The sequence below is a fragment of the Sinocyclocheilus anshuiensis genome, unplaced genomic scaffold (assembly GCF_001515605.1).
Source record: "Sinocyclocheilus anshuiensis isolate Anshui unplaced genomic scaffold, SAMN03320099.WGS_v1.1 scaffold538, whole genome shotgun sequence".
Taxonomy (NCBI): Eukaryota; Metazoa; Chordata; class Actinopteri; order Cypriniformes; family Cyprinidae; genus Sinocyclocheilus; species Sinocyclocheilus anshuiensis.
In genome coordinates this window covers 620,475-633,698 of record NW_015544166.1, presented here as the reverse complement: position 1 = coordinate 633,698, position 13,224 = coordinate 620,475, and the positions used below count along the sequence as shown (strand labels likewise).

At 35.2% G+C, this 13,224-nt stretch overlaps 1 pseudogene; it reads right to left on the bottom strand.

Annotated features, from left to right (window-relative positions):
• Positions 1-273: 273 nt before the first annotated feature.
• On the bottom strand, positions 274-11,259 carry LOC107695857 (plexin-C1-like; annotated as a pseudogene).
• Between the last annotated feature and the right edge of the window lie 1,965 nt (positions 11,260-13,224).

Genomic DNA, 13,224 nt, shown 5'->3' with positions numbered 1-13,224 from the left:
CAGTGTCACATGCTTTTTCAGAAATCATTCTAAAATGCTGATTTGGAGCTCAAGAAAAATATTATTATAAATGTTTAAAATGGATGTACAGCTTAATATATTTTTTAGAACTGTGATTCACCACCATTCAAAAGTTTAAGGTAAGATTTGAAAGAAAGAAAGAAAGAAATTAATGCTTCTATTGCGCAAGATCAAATATGACAGTAAAAACATTTATAATGTTACAGAAGATTTCGATTTCAAATAAATGCTGTTTATTGAACCTTCAATTCTTCAAAGATTTCTGAAAGAAAATTCCACAATAATATTAAAGAGCAAAAAACTGTTTTCAACATTGATAATAATAAGAACCATTATTAATAATTGAGCACCAATAATAATTGATAATAATTGTGCACCAAATTGCTCAATATTAGAATGATTTCTGAAGGATCATGTGACACTGAAGACTGGAGTAATGATGCTGAAAATGCCATCACAGGAATAAATTACATTTTAAAACTCTACTGTTTATAATCAAATAAATGCAGCCTTTGTGAGCATAAGAGATTTCTTTTAAAAACAAGAATCTTAATATAAACTAAGGGTGAAATAAAAATGTACCCCCTCAGACTAATGATCTGTGTAAAAATACATAATTAAGAAGAAGTGGTTCTGCCTATTGGAAAATGCTTCAGGTTTCCTGGAACATTAGAAGGAGTGAATAATGTGCTATTGATCCTTCCAAGCGAAGAACTCAGGAATGCGGCTCGTATTGTTGCTATAGTGATAACAGTCTCTCCATACCTTTATTTTTATCACTGTCTCAAGGATTGTCTCAAAGCATGAGCTGTAATTGCATGAGTGTGTATCTTTGTGTATTTGTGGGCTCTATCATCAGTGCACTAGTGATGCTTTTCTGCTAGAATAATTATGGTAAATTGAGTTCTTTGAAGCAGTTCTTCTTTTCAAAGGTAATTTGCAGTGACTCTATTAGCAGAATAATAGAGAAATGTTGTCTAACATCAAATGAATCATGTGCCATAGTTACATTCAGAGCAGGCATTGGGTTTTGGTGTTTTTCTTTGTGCCTCTCATTTTGTTTTTTTTATCACCCTTTCAGAAGGAATATTTCCATTTTGTGAAATTCTGATTGTTGTGTAGGCACTGGTAAAGTAGCACACACAAGCTTTTGGTGTAGATGTAGTTTTTCTGCTGAACTAGGTCTAATTTTGCAAACAGCCTTACATGTTACAGAATTAAAATGTACCACAATAATTATGCAATAAAATCTTAACATTTTATGGTAAGTTTTCTGTATTATATTCAGATATTTAGATATAAAGTATATTTATATTGCATTTGGGAGTTATTTTGATAATAAAATGTATTACCAATTCATGCCAGTAATGTTTAAATAAAATGGTATGCCTGAAAGGATTAATAGCTGATTTAAATCATGCAACTATAGTAATAATCTGAATAGGCCTTTGAAATGATCATGGAAAAAATGTTTATTTAATTATACTTTGTTTTACACTATACTGATTACATATTATTACATATTAGGTTAATAAGAGAACAATGAAAGAGATACAATCAAACCATTCTAATGCAAAATAATTGTACTACAGTGATAAATAACAGACCAGTCCCATGTTTTCGCATCATATCATAATATGTAAGTATAAAGCGCCACCTGCTGTCTGGAGAACAGACTAGATATTATATTAAACCCGAAAAATAAATAATAATATGCAAAAGATAAGAAAAAAGAATAAGAATATTAAAGAAAATACTATAGAAAAAAAATGCAAATACTCTGGTCTTTCTTCTCGTAGGATGATATAAAATTCCCCAAAGCTGATCTGAAATGACAATGAAAGAAATGTCCTACTCATAAAATATCTCATAAAGTAGACAAAGATTTATAATAAACTTAACAGTGTAGCGATTCTCCCTCCCATAATCTATTGAGAGACAGCATTACAGTTACCATTTGCAAGAAAATATCAAAACACACTTACACTGAGGTTGTCCACTGTTGAGATGGCTCCAAATTCTCCTTTAATCTTACAGATAACAGAATAGGACTCAATAATCTCCAGAACACACTGATACTTCTGATCTCCATGTAGACCTGTCACAGTCACCTCATTCATACTCAAATTCAGCATATCTGCCCTTTTCTGAGAAACAGAGTGTGGCATGGTTTGGAGGTGGTGAGTTTCACATTCTGATGTGCAGAAAACCTGACTGCTCACAATAATAATATTTACTGGAAGTTTTTTAATACCTACGCATGCCACAACATGCGCACTGTACACTGATGTTAAACTCACCTTAATATCCACCTGTAGATCATTGGCCACCTGTAAGGTGGTGAATCCAGTGAATCTTGGATTATACTCAAAGGACAAATACTCACAGTTCACACTGGAGTTCCCAACATTTAAGCTGAAAAAACCACATTCAGAATAAGAACAACTGTGGGAGTGAAACCACACCTCCTGAGAAAGAGAGAAGATACATGTAAGCTGCGAATAGAGTAAATAATGTTTTGTTTGAATTAATAAATAACAGTCAGTGAATAACATTTGACAATTATATTAGCAAAGTAATTAAACAATCTGATCAACTAGAACTCATGTTTGACTGTTGATCTCCATATGACAGTGCTGTAAGCTGCTAGACTGGATCCTCTTTAGGGTAAAGCTCATTTTTAGCCTAATGCAGGAGTAATACGCACATTATGTTGATAATATGACTGCTTGCTGACATTAATTGACTCAACAAATTCCAGATTGCTCCCCTGAACACGAATCTTCCTTCCACCACTGAAGAAATATTTCAAACAATTTAGTCAAGAAACCAGACTCCAGAATCAGGGAAGGGGCAACTCAGTACACTCTTAAAAATAAAGGTGCTTCACGATGCCATAGAAGAACCTTTTTGTCTAAAAGGTTCCATAAAGAATCTTTAACATCTGAAGAACCTTTCTGTTTCACCAAATGTTCTTTGTGGCGAAAGAAGGTTCTTCAGATTATAAAAAGGTAAGAAAGAGATGGTTCTTTAAAGAACCTTTGACTGAATGGTTCTTTGTAGAACCAAAAATGCTTCTTCTATGGCATCACTGTGAAGAACCTTTTAAAGCACCTTTATTTTTAAGAGTGTAATATATGGTATAAAATAATACTATATATATAATAAAATAGTAGTCATTATTATAAATAAAAATAAATTAAATAATATACAATAAATAATATATTAAATATTATATAGTATTTAAAGAGCAGGTCATATGGGTTTTTGAAAAATAGCTATAACATAGCTATCTTTAAATGAAAACATTCTGCAAAGTTGTTAATCAAAAAAGTGCATGATAAATAAAGATATTGTCTCTCAAAAGAGAGAGTCGATTCTGAATTACCACAGAAATACAATTTGAACCTTTTGTTGTGTGCTCGTCATTTTACCGAGTACTGCTTCCCTAATCTTGGCTTTTATCTTCGTCGGCTTCTAATCTTCTTTATTTGGACTAACAAGCTCTCCGAACCACAACCTGTAAGTACGATTGATACGTTATGTGCACATTTTCAATTGAGTGCTCAAAATGTCAAGTTTTTGTGCTAATATGTGATGTATACCTAGTGCAGCTTTAAAGCAGCACTATGTAACTTTTGGCGCTCTAGAGAACGGATTGGAGCACTATATTATTGTTTTATGTAAAGGCGCTTTGTCAATGGTAGCGCTGAAAAAGCTGCAGGCTGAGTCAGCCGGCTGCTCTCGAAACGCTATCGCTGTACTTTGATGCCACAGGTGACAGTAACGTGGCGTCGGTTCAAGTCGGACTAAATTTCTAACCGGCATGCACTGCCGATCGGTCTGCGCAGTGCTGCAATGAAGTCGAACGCACCTGTTCGCATGATTGAGTGCAAACGTGAGAGGTTATCACAACAGGCTTGGCCAGCTGACCAATCAGAGCAGAGTATGCTTATGGAAGGGAAGGGTTTGCTCCGAACTTGCTTGTTGGAATGAATCGTTTCGAAATCATTGGCAAATGACTCTAATTTTAAATGTATATTCTGAGAAAATTACAATGTTTTCTGGCCTTAGATGCATTTAAACCTGTTGTACAGGACTCCAACACAATATTAGGACACTCTAAAATACCATATGACCTGCTCTTTAAATGAAAAACTGATATGATAGAAAAACAAATACTGATTAGACAGTTGTCTGACCTGCTCCAGCTGACTGTGGGATGTATTCCAGTGCAGCTGGGCTGAGAACTGTAAGTGATGATGCTGTTACCATGACAACGGTCGTCAGGAGTAACAACACACACTTTCACTGTTCCTTTAGTTCCACTGGGAGGAATGTGGAACCTTAAAAGTGTCACTGGAGCGATCGAACACTGGAGATCTGAAGAGAAGCATTCATGTGCAGATATACAGTATCATTTATCTGAATATACACACATTCATATGTACCACTAAACACAAACACACAGAATCTCACTCTTTAGGAATGCAGTCCAGATCCCCTTGAATACGGATTTTAGTAACAGATTCCAGGTTCCTTCCTCTTAAAGAAACGTTGTTTCTGCCATGGAAAGAAACCTCGTTGGGCTCCAGAGACAGAATCTCTGGCTTCTACAGGACACCAAAGTGTGAGGATATAAGATGCAACCAAACATATTTAAAAGTACATTTAACATGACCGTTGGTCCTTATAAAGCAAAATCCTTAGTACTCGGTATGACACTTACTTCATATTCCATCTCATAGAGCACATCATTACATGCATCCTAAAGAGAGGAGAAAGACAGAGAAATGTGAGTTTTCTTCAGCCAGTGCAATGATATTTCAGATATCAAGAATAAAATAATGTCTTTATGAGATTAAAGAGAATATCTCTTTACACTTAATGAAGGTATGCTATTTCCCAGTACACATATACTGAATTAGTGGATTGTAGGTTACACATTGTCTCACCTGTATGTTTAACTTTGGTCCAGGTCCAAGTGCCCATTCACAACGCTTGGAGGATGAGGACCAGTGACACCCAGCTGAGATACACTGCACACACCTGCATTTAATGTTAAACATGTTGTGTTAAACCACTGCATGGCATTTTTTAAATTAATAATTTATTTTAAATCTCTTTTAGGCTCTGCATTTCTTACTGTGTATAAGAAGCACTTGGTGAATTATCTTTGATATTTCAGCACCAGTGTCTCTGTGATCTTCTGATCCCCAAGAGCCACTTCAGCTGAGATGTTTAAACCTTAACGGATTATCAAAAAGTAATGATGATAACATTTAAAAAAAAGTTTTCTGGATACAGATAGCCAATACTGCAGAATAAACCCAGACAGACTGATCAGGACTTCTCACATTGATACTGCATTTATGCGTTTAGCAGACATCCATAGTGGCTTACATTGCATATAGCTAGTCTCATTTATTTTGCTTTTTTTTTTTTTGAGATACTTGAAAAAAAAGTTTCTTAGCTTATGAGATACCTTATAGTAAAATATATTGGTTTCAGATGTGTCATGAAGCTACCATGGTTACGGTTGCTGAGAAAGTGAAAGGAAATAACAAGATATGTAGATATGCTCTGCGGTCACAGAATTTATAAATAATTTCCTCCCTACAACATACAGACGCACACATATTATTGAATCAATGTTACTAGTCCTTGCGTGTAAGTGAGAAATCATAGGCAAAAACTTTAAAGGTTTTCATCATAAGTTATGTATTGCTGATTTATGAGTTCTCTATTCTCGCAATTTATTTCAGCTTGTGCTAATTTCCTTCCCATTATTTTTAATGTAAGAGCAGCAGTTGCCAAGTTCACTTATTTGTGATTTTAAGCTTGTTTCTTCTTCCTCAATTTTTAGGGCTTATTTACAAAATTTGGGCTTGTTAGTTTGCACACATAGGAGAAAGCAAATGACTGCTTTATCATCTGATTCTGTCTATTAATGCCATTGGAAACTCTGTTCTGTCTCTTTGAATATGCGCTGTGGTGTCAGAGCCATTTCCACTGAAATGCTGCTGTTATACATGTCAGCTGCATGCATACTATAGCTGCTTTTAATGCAATAGTGTGTATATAGAATAAAGTGGCTGGATTTTATTGAGGACAATAAAATCTTGTTTTAAGTGTGGTACGTGTGCACATTGAATACAAAGCACACAACATCAATCCACTGCACTGACAGAGAACCAACCTGTAGTATATGGTAGCTGGTCAGAAAAACTACAGTAGCAGTTTGGAAAAACTGCATTCAGATCAGACCCGTCACACAGTTTTACACTTCCTGTGGTGAAGGTGCATGAGAAGGTGGGATTTTCTGTGCTCTCCAGACTCAAGGAAAGATGTAGAGTAATCTGTGTAGGAGTAGGCATTGACTGGTCAGTAGAAATTGCTAATATGTTTTCAATGCAATGAAAAAAATGTTTTATTTGAAGTTAATATAATTATACCTTGCTGGAAGATTTCTCTGCCCAAACCTGAAAAGAAAACAGCATTTCCTGAAGGGAGTTTTTTGGGGTGGACACCCATGAAGATTTCGAACATTCATCTTGGGTGGAGCATCTAGACGAGCAGAAATATATCATTTGGAGTTGTTATGCCAGGTTGGATAAGCTATTGATTTTTTTAAACTAGCTAGCATATTAAACTCGTTTTTACTTGTAAGTGCAACAGATGTTAGTCTGACCTCTGTGTTTTCACACACCAGCCGCAGAGAGGATCCAGAGCAGCTCTGCAGTCTTTCAGAGTGCTGTATTTAGCACACTCAACCACAGACACTCTTCTTAACTACATCAAAGGCATGAGCAGAAAGCAAAAAAAAAAAAATTTGAGTTCACACGACTTTTTGAAATAAGGAAAATTTTAACAAAAAACAGAGAGAGATCGATTATGGCAGTCAGAAAAAAACAAAAAAATTACAGACATTCCTTCTGCAGCTCTATTAAAACACATTGCAGCAGTGTTACGGTATAGTTTATAATTATTAGATGCCAGAGTATAACACAAGGTATGGTGCACACATAATTTAAAAAGAAAGAAAGAAAAAGAAAAGCACTCAGATTTTATAATATACCTTGTATAGACGTATGATGTTAATAGGGGTGTCACGATATACCGGTATTGACGATAACCGTGATATTCAAATAATGAAATATCGACTTCGTGTTAATTTAGGGTGTGACGATAACCACAATATTTAAAATGAACAGGACACCTATGATAACACGACACGCAAATAGCCTACTCCAGCACCGGTACCTGGCTGACCTCCCAAGTGGCAGTATTGCGCCTTAACGCTGACATCTGTCAAGATTGTTCTACTCAGAAAAGAACGATGTAGAGGTCTGCGCGGGAATATTTTTTTAGTCCCGCTCCCGCAAGGTTATATTCTGCACCCACCCGCTCCCGCTATACATTCACTCTTTGTTCAAGAAAATAAAAATGTTGTACAAAAATTGTATTTCTTATCTTTATTCATCTTGTCAGGATACAATTCGTTTAACATTGACAACACAATAGGGAAAAAGTGTTGCAGAGAGAAAAAAAAGAATGTAGGTTGTAGACAAATAGCCTATTAGCTATTTTTTTATTTTTTATTTTATTTTTATTTTATTTTTGTCTTGTCAAAATACTAAATTCGTTTGACATATTTCTGTTAACACAGTAGGAAAAAGTGTCGCAGAGAAAAATAAATAAATACAACATCTTTCATTTAAAATTATATGCTAATCAAAATATAAACAAAACCAAGTTGAACGTCCTTCAAGGACAGCGCATCCACACTTTGCTCCATCCTTATTCTGCTCTGTCACTCATTGACAACCTGCCTGTTCTGTCTGAGGGCCGTATATTTACCACCAGTACAGCCTGCTCTGAGCATCGTTATGCACATGCTGTGCACAGACCTAGCAAATAAAACACGTGACGCAGAAAGCATGCGTGCAGCGCGTGCATAACAGTCAGAGTGCAGGCTGAATGGTCCTTAATGCCTCATCTGCGGCCGTTCTAGACGCACATTAACACTGAATTAGAAGCGCGTTAACTGCATGACTAACTATAGGTTAAAGAGATTAAAATACAGGTATGCAAGTTAACAGGTTAAAGTATCAGTTTTGATGTTAATATTTATTCATCATACTGTTGAACTTGACAGCATTTTCTCTCTTGTTATTTCATAGGGAGCTTCAAAGAAGACAGAGAAAGCCAGAGTCTCAGGTCAGCTGTGACCTGAAGAAGAAGAAGTGAAAATGCATGTGCCCTGTGTTTATCAGTATCCTTATGTTCATTGGGTAAAAAGAAAAACGAAATAAACAAAGTAAAAATTAATTTGGCAGGTTCCTCAAGGTTTCTATAGATATCGCGATATAGCTTTTGGCCACAATATCCGTGGTGTGAAAAATGTAATATCGTGACAGCCCTAGATGTTAATCATTGTGAAAATGCAGGTTGATAGTAGGCTGTTATGCTTCAAGCATAAAGAAACAACAAACTTTAAATTAATAAAAAAAAAATGGTTGTTTGTTTTTTGCCTTTAGTTTTTTATTTTATTTTTTAAATTACACACAATTTCTGAAACTATGGCTACTTTTCTCTAAACTCTACACACAAAACCACAATAAACAACATTCAAAACATTACGCATCTCTTGCAAAAGCAAATACTTCTTTCAAAACTATTTTAACTCTCATAAAAATGGTGTTTTTGCACAGTAACTCTACACAAACGCCAAATGATTAGCCATATACACGCCAGAGACGGATATGATAAATATAAAACACTACTATCTTGTGTCTTTTTTATGTTCAGTGTGCAGTGGAGCACACAGGAGTTTGTCCATTTGAATTTCTTTCTACTGCTTTAAAACAATCTCTATTGTACTCTATCATTACACACTCTTAGAAAAGAAGGTACAAAAGCTGTCACTTTTCAATAGGTACACCTTTGTACTTAAAATGTCCGTATTGGTAACTTAAAAATATAAAAGGTATAAATGTACCTTTTACAGATTTTTCAACTGCTTACACACAAAATCTTTACTTGTCACACAATTTCTGAAACCTGACACTCAAACAGCAGAACCTCACACCAAATCTGCAAAACCATACACTAATTCTCAGCCTTTGACTCAGTTTTCAATTTCATAAAACACTTTTTGCAAAACACAACACACAATTTTCTATGTAACACAAACATCTAACAGGAATTAATATTATGGCAAAGGTGTTTGCAAATGTTTGCTTTTGAGATGTGTTTGTGATATTTTGAATGCAGTGGTTCATTTTGCAAGAGATGTGAGGCATTTTGCATTTTGTGTGTGTAGTTCCTAAGATTTGTGTGTAAAGTTTTGAAAAAAAGAGGCAAAGTTTTGAAAAAGCAGTTGAAAAAAAAAAGTGTTGAAATAAAGGTGACTTGACCTGTATGAATATTCAATATATATTTACAAAGGTCTGGAAGCAAAAATGCAAGGGTGAAAAAGAGTTTTTTTCAGACTTGGTCTGAAGATTCAGTATATGAATGAATGGTTTCACTGAGTGTGCCTCAAGTACAACTTTTAGTTTAGTGAGTAAGCAATTAAAAAAATAAAGTGTTTTCAGTGTTGACACATTTTATTGACTGTACATTTGTAAATCTCACCTGTCTCTTCAGAGCGATGTAGATATGTTTGGAATCCACTGGATCAAAGTGCATTCTGGGAAGCACTGCTCATTCATCATCAGATTTGTACAGCACTGTTGGACAGCCTGGTGTGAATTTCTCATCCAACATCAGCTAAAAATATAAACAACAGCATTATCCAAACTTTAGCCAAATCATTATATAACTGTGGTGCTTTATTCATGCAATTTATTAATTTCGCTATTCATTGCTGGGATATGAAGTACACTTATTATTATTCACAGATTCCACAAAGAAGATAATTTTTTGTGGCCATTTAAGATGCTTACTGTGTTTAACAATACTTCATGATGCGTAAGCCTTATAATTTTAACAAGGCCCCACAAATTCACAAGCTACTTATACCCTCAGTGTTTTGTAACTAGAGATGATAACATTTAAGAAACTAGTGAAAAATAGGATACGAGGCAGACCTTTATGAGCTGGCCATCACTGGTTCCTATGAACAGCACAATCCAGGATTCAATGCTCGTTGCTGCCACTGCTGACATTGAGCTGTACTTGAACACCACAGAGAGTGGCTGAAGTTCACTACCACTCTAAAACAAAAACAACATTAGTGAACACTACAGTGAATTACGTTTATCATGCAACGTATTCTATTACAAATGTTATTCAAGTCTCTGTAAGGCAAAATACTGTTTAAAAAGTATACAAGTAATTTCCAACCTCAGAACCACACGTATTTTCACCGTAAACGCAGAAGCCCTTCACTTGGCCTTGAACGTTACTGATGTCGTACAGAGCCAGCGCGCTGTTCTCCGGATCCTGCTGATTCTGCGCACTGAACACACCTGCCCAAATAACACCGTTCACTGAGGGAATAACGGTGCAGGCGACGAGCACTGGACGAACTTTATCACTGCAGCATCGTATCGTTGCAGCCTGTAGGGATTTGATTATGTCTATCTTTTTCCCTTTTGAGCTGTTCATCCTCAGGACGAGCACTTTCCTCTCGTAGTCGGTCTTTGCATTGAGAAATAAATAGGATTCTGAGGGCGAAACTCTCTGGAATCCATCAACAAATTCCACATCTCTCACTGTGCTCTGAATGATGGCCTCTGATCCTTCTGCTATTCTTGAGAAAATCCCACCTTGTTGAGACTCTAAAGTGCTCCACAAGCTAACAACAGAATACCTGGTAGGCCTATCTTGAGCTTTTGCATTGTCATCCTTTTTCCCAACTAAAAGGTACCTACCACTTATGAAGGCAACAGATTTCTCGTTCTGTCGTGGTCCTACCAATATATTACTTTCATAATGAATACTGTCAGTAATGTCATTTATATCAAGAATTTCACAATATCCATCTTCAAAAGTCCCACATGTTATCAGGGTGCCGTTCACATCAAAAGCCACCAGAATGTTAACTCTAGTGATGTCTTTCCTCTTCTCCTCATGTAGATCGTGTCTCATCTGATGTAGTCGATGGTCAGTAAGAACAAACAACTTACTGTCACCAACTACAAAGTCCTTGATGTCTCCATCAAAGTCCTGCACATCACCGCAAATGCAATATTTCAGAAGTAAAAGTATTCCAAGTAAGTATCTTCCCATCGTATTTAATAAGTAAATGAGCAGTTGGATAGGCCTACTAGTGTATTTGATAATGAGATCTTGTCACAGAGATCAACTGCGCTCAGATGAGTATAAGGGTGAAGTGGGTGGATGTGAAGTAGCGCTGTGAGATGAGGGCGGAGGTCTAGCAACAACAGACATTTTGATTTCTAAAACGAAGACAAACTTTCCAAACAGTTACTTGAGTGAAAGTTAAAAATAAATAAAGATAATCAAAATTCACAAAATTAAATTAAAAAGTATGCTTAATCGTTTTAAAATGTAACTTATGACATCAAGGGGAAGGAGATTTTTGTGAAGTACAAGATCAAAGTGTTTAATAATTATATTCATATTGGTTTTTGTCCTGATGCAAATATCACAAAACTTGTCACCCATCTTGTATAATTCACTTCGCAGACAAGGGAAAGCATACATCTGTATATGTAAAAACAAATTAGGCTATTAGTTTTGGGACATACTACTACTTCTTTAATTGTTGATGTTATATCAAGCTAAATAAATTACCATGAAAATATTTTTTTTTTACCTTTTCGGTTCATGTAACACATGGCAAAAATATATGGCTATAAATAGCAGTCTCTCCATACTTTTATTTGTATCGCTCTCTGATGGATTGTGTCTCAAAGCATGAGCTGTACTTGTATTAGTGTGTCTCTGTGTATTTGTGGGATCTTCACTCTTCATTTTGTGTTCTTTTGCAGCCTCTCAAGTGTAGATTAATTTTGATGGTTGTTTATGGCACTGAAATTTTTGGTAAATTTGAAGTTTTGGTAAAGATGTAGTTTCTCGGCTTGTTTATTTTTGCCCGGTTCTGAATGTACAGAAGGAAAACGTGTCATAGTAATGGCACTAAAATATTACAACTCGTGCACAGCAACCACTATGAATATTGGAGAAATGTGGTTGTTAATGCATTAACCACTGTGCATATGCAGGAAATACCATTTCACATAGCAAAAAAGTGATAAGCATTCTATGTTTGATGAAATTTAGGGCTCTTCAAGTATAAGGCATTACATGTGATACATATCATATTCTGATCAGTACGTCAAGTTTTAAAGCCCTCTCATTGTCTTGCATATATTTACATGTATATTATATCATAAGATATAAATATATTTCAATATATTATATATTTATGCTAATAAATGCAAAAAAGTACACTATGTACAAGTAGTTTTAGAGCCACTTAAAGGATAGTTCACCCCCCCCCCAAAAATGAAAATTTTAAATTCAAAAAGTAATGAAAATTAATTTACTCACTCTCAAGTTGTTCCAAACCTGAATTTCTTTCTTCTGTTAAATAGCTAAAATGGCCTGATACAGTAGTTTATTATGTTTTTGTGAATGTTAATGTGCTTGTTCATTTAAGTACAGACTAGACTCTTTCTGTGTACACTGTGTACAGCACACTGATAACAGAATATCAGATTAATAAGAGAAAAAATAGAATTGTGTATGATTACAGTAAAAAGAGATTACAATCAACTTTCACTCCAAAAGAACTGTATCACAGTACTAAACAGCAGGCTTGTCCTCTGTAGAAACTTTTGATTTCACTGTGTTTATACAGAGTATAATTAATAGGTCAGTAATAGAGCACCACCTGCTGCCTAGAGGACAGCACCACAGTATCTGACAGGAGATTTCTGACCAGTCAGAAAGATGAAAGATGAGATAAGAGTAATATTATTCTTCTGATCTCCTAGGCATACTTTTTATACCTATGTGTAAACAGGGCATTATGTCATAAGTTTACTTGCAAATTCTGTATGTTTGTATGTAAATCGCAGTGGTCACTGAACAGGAAAAACAGATTGGATATTGTGTTAAATCCAAAATAATGATAATATAATACTGTAGAAAAACACCTGCTCATCTGTATGACAATACATAGGTATAACAGCTATAGAACTGCCTAGTCTTAGCAAATCATGCTTA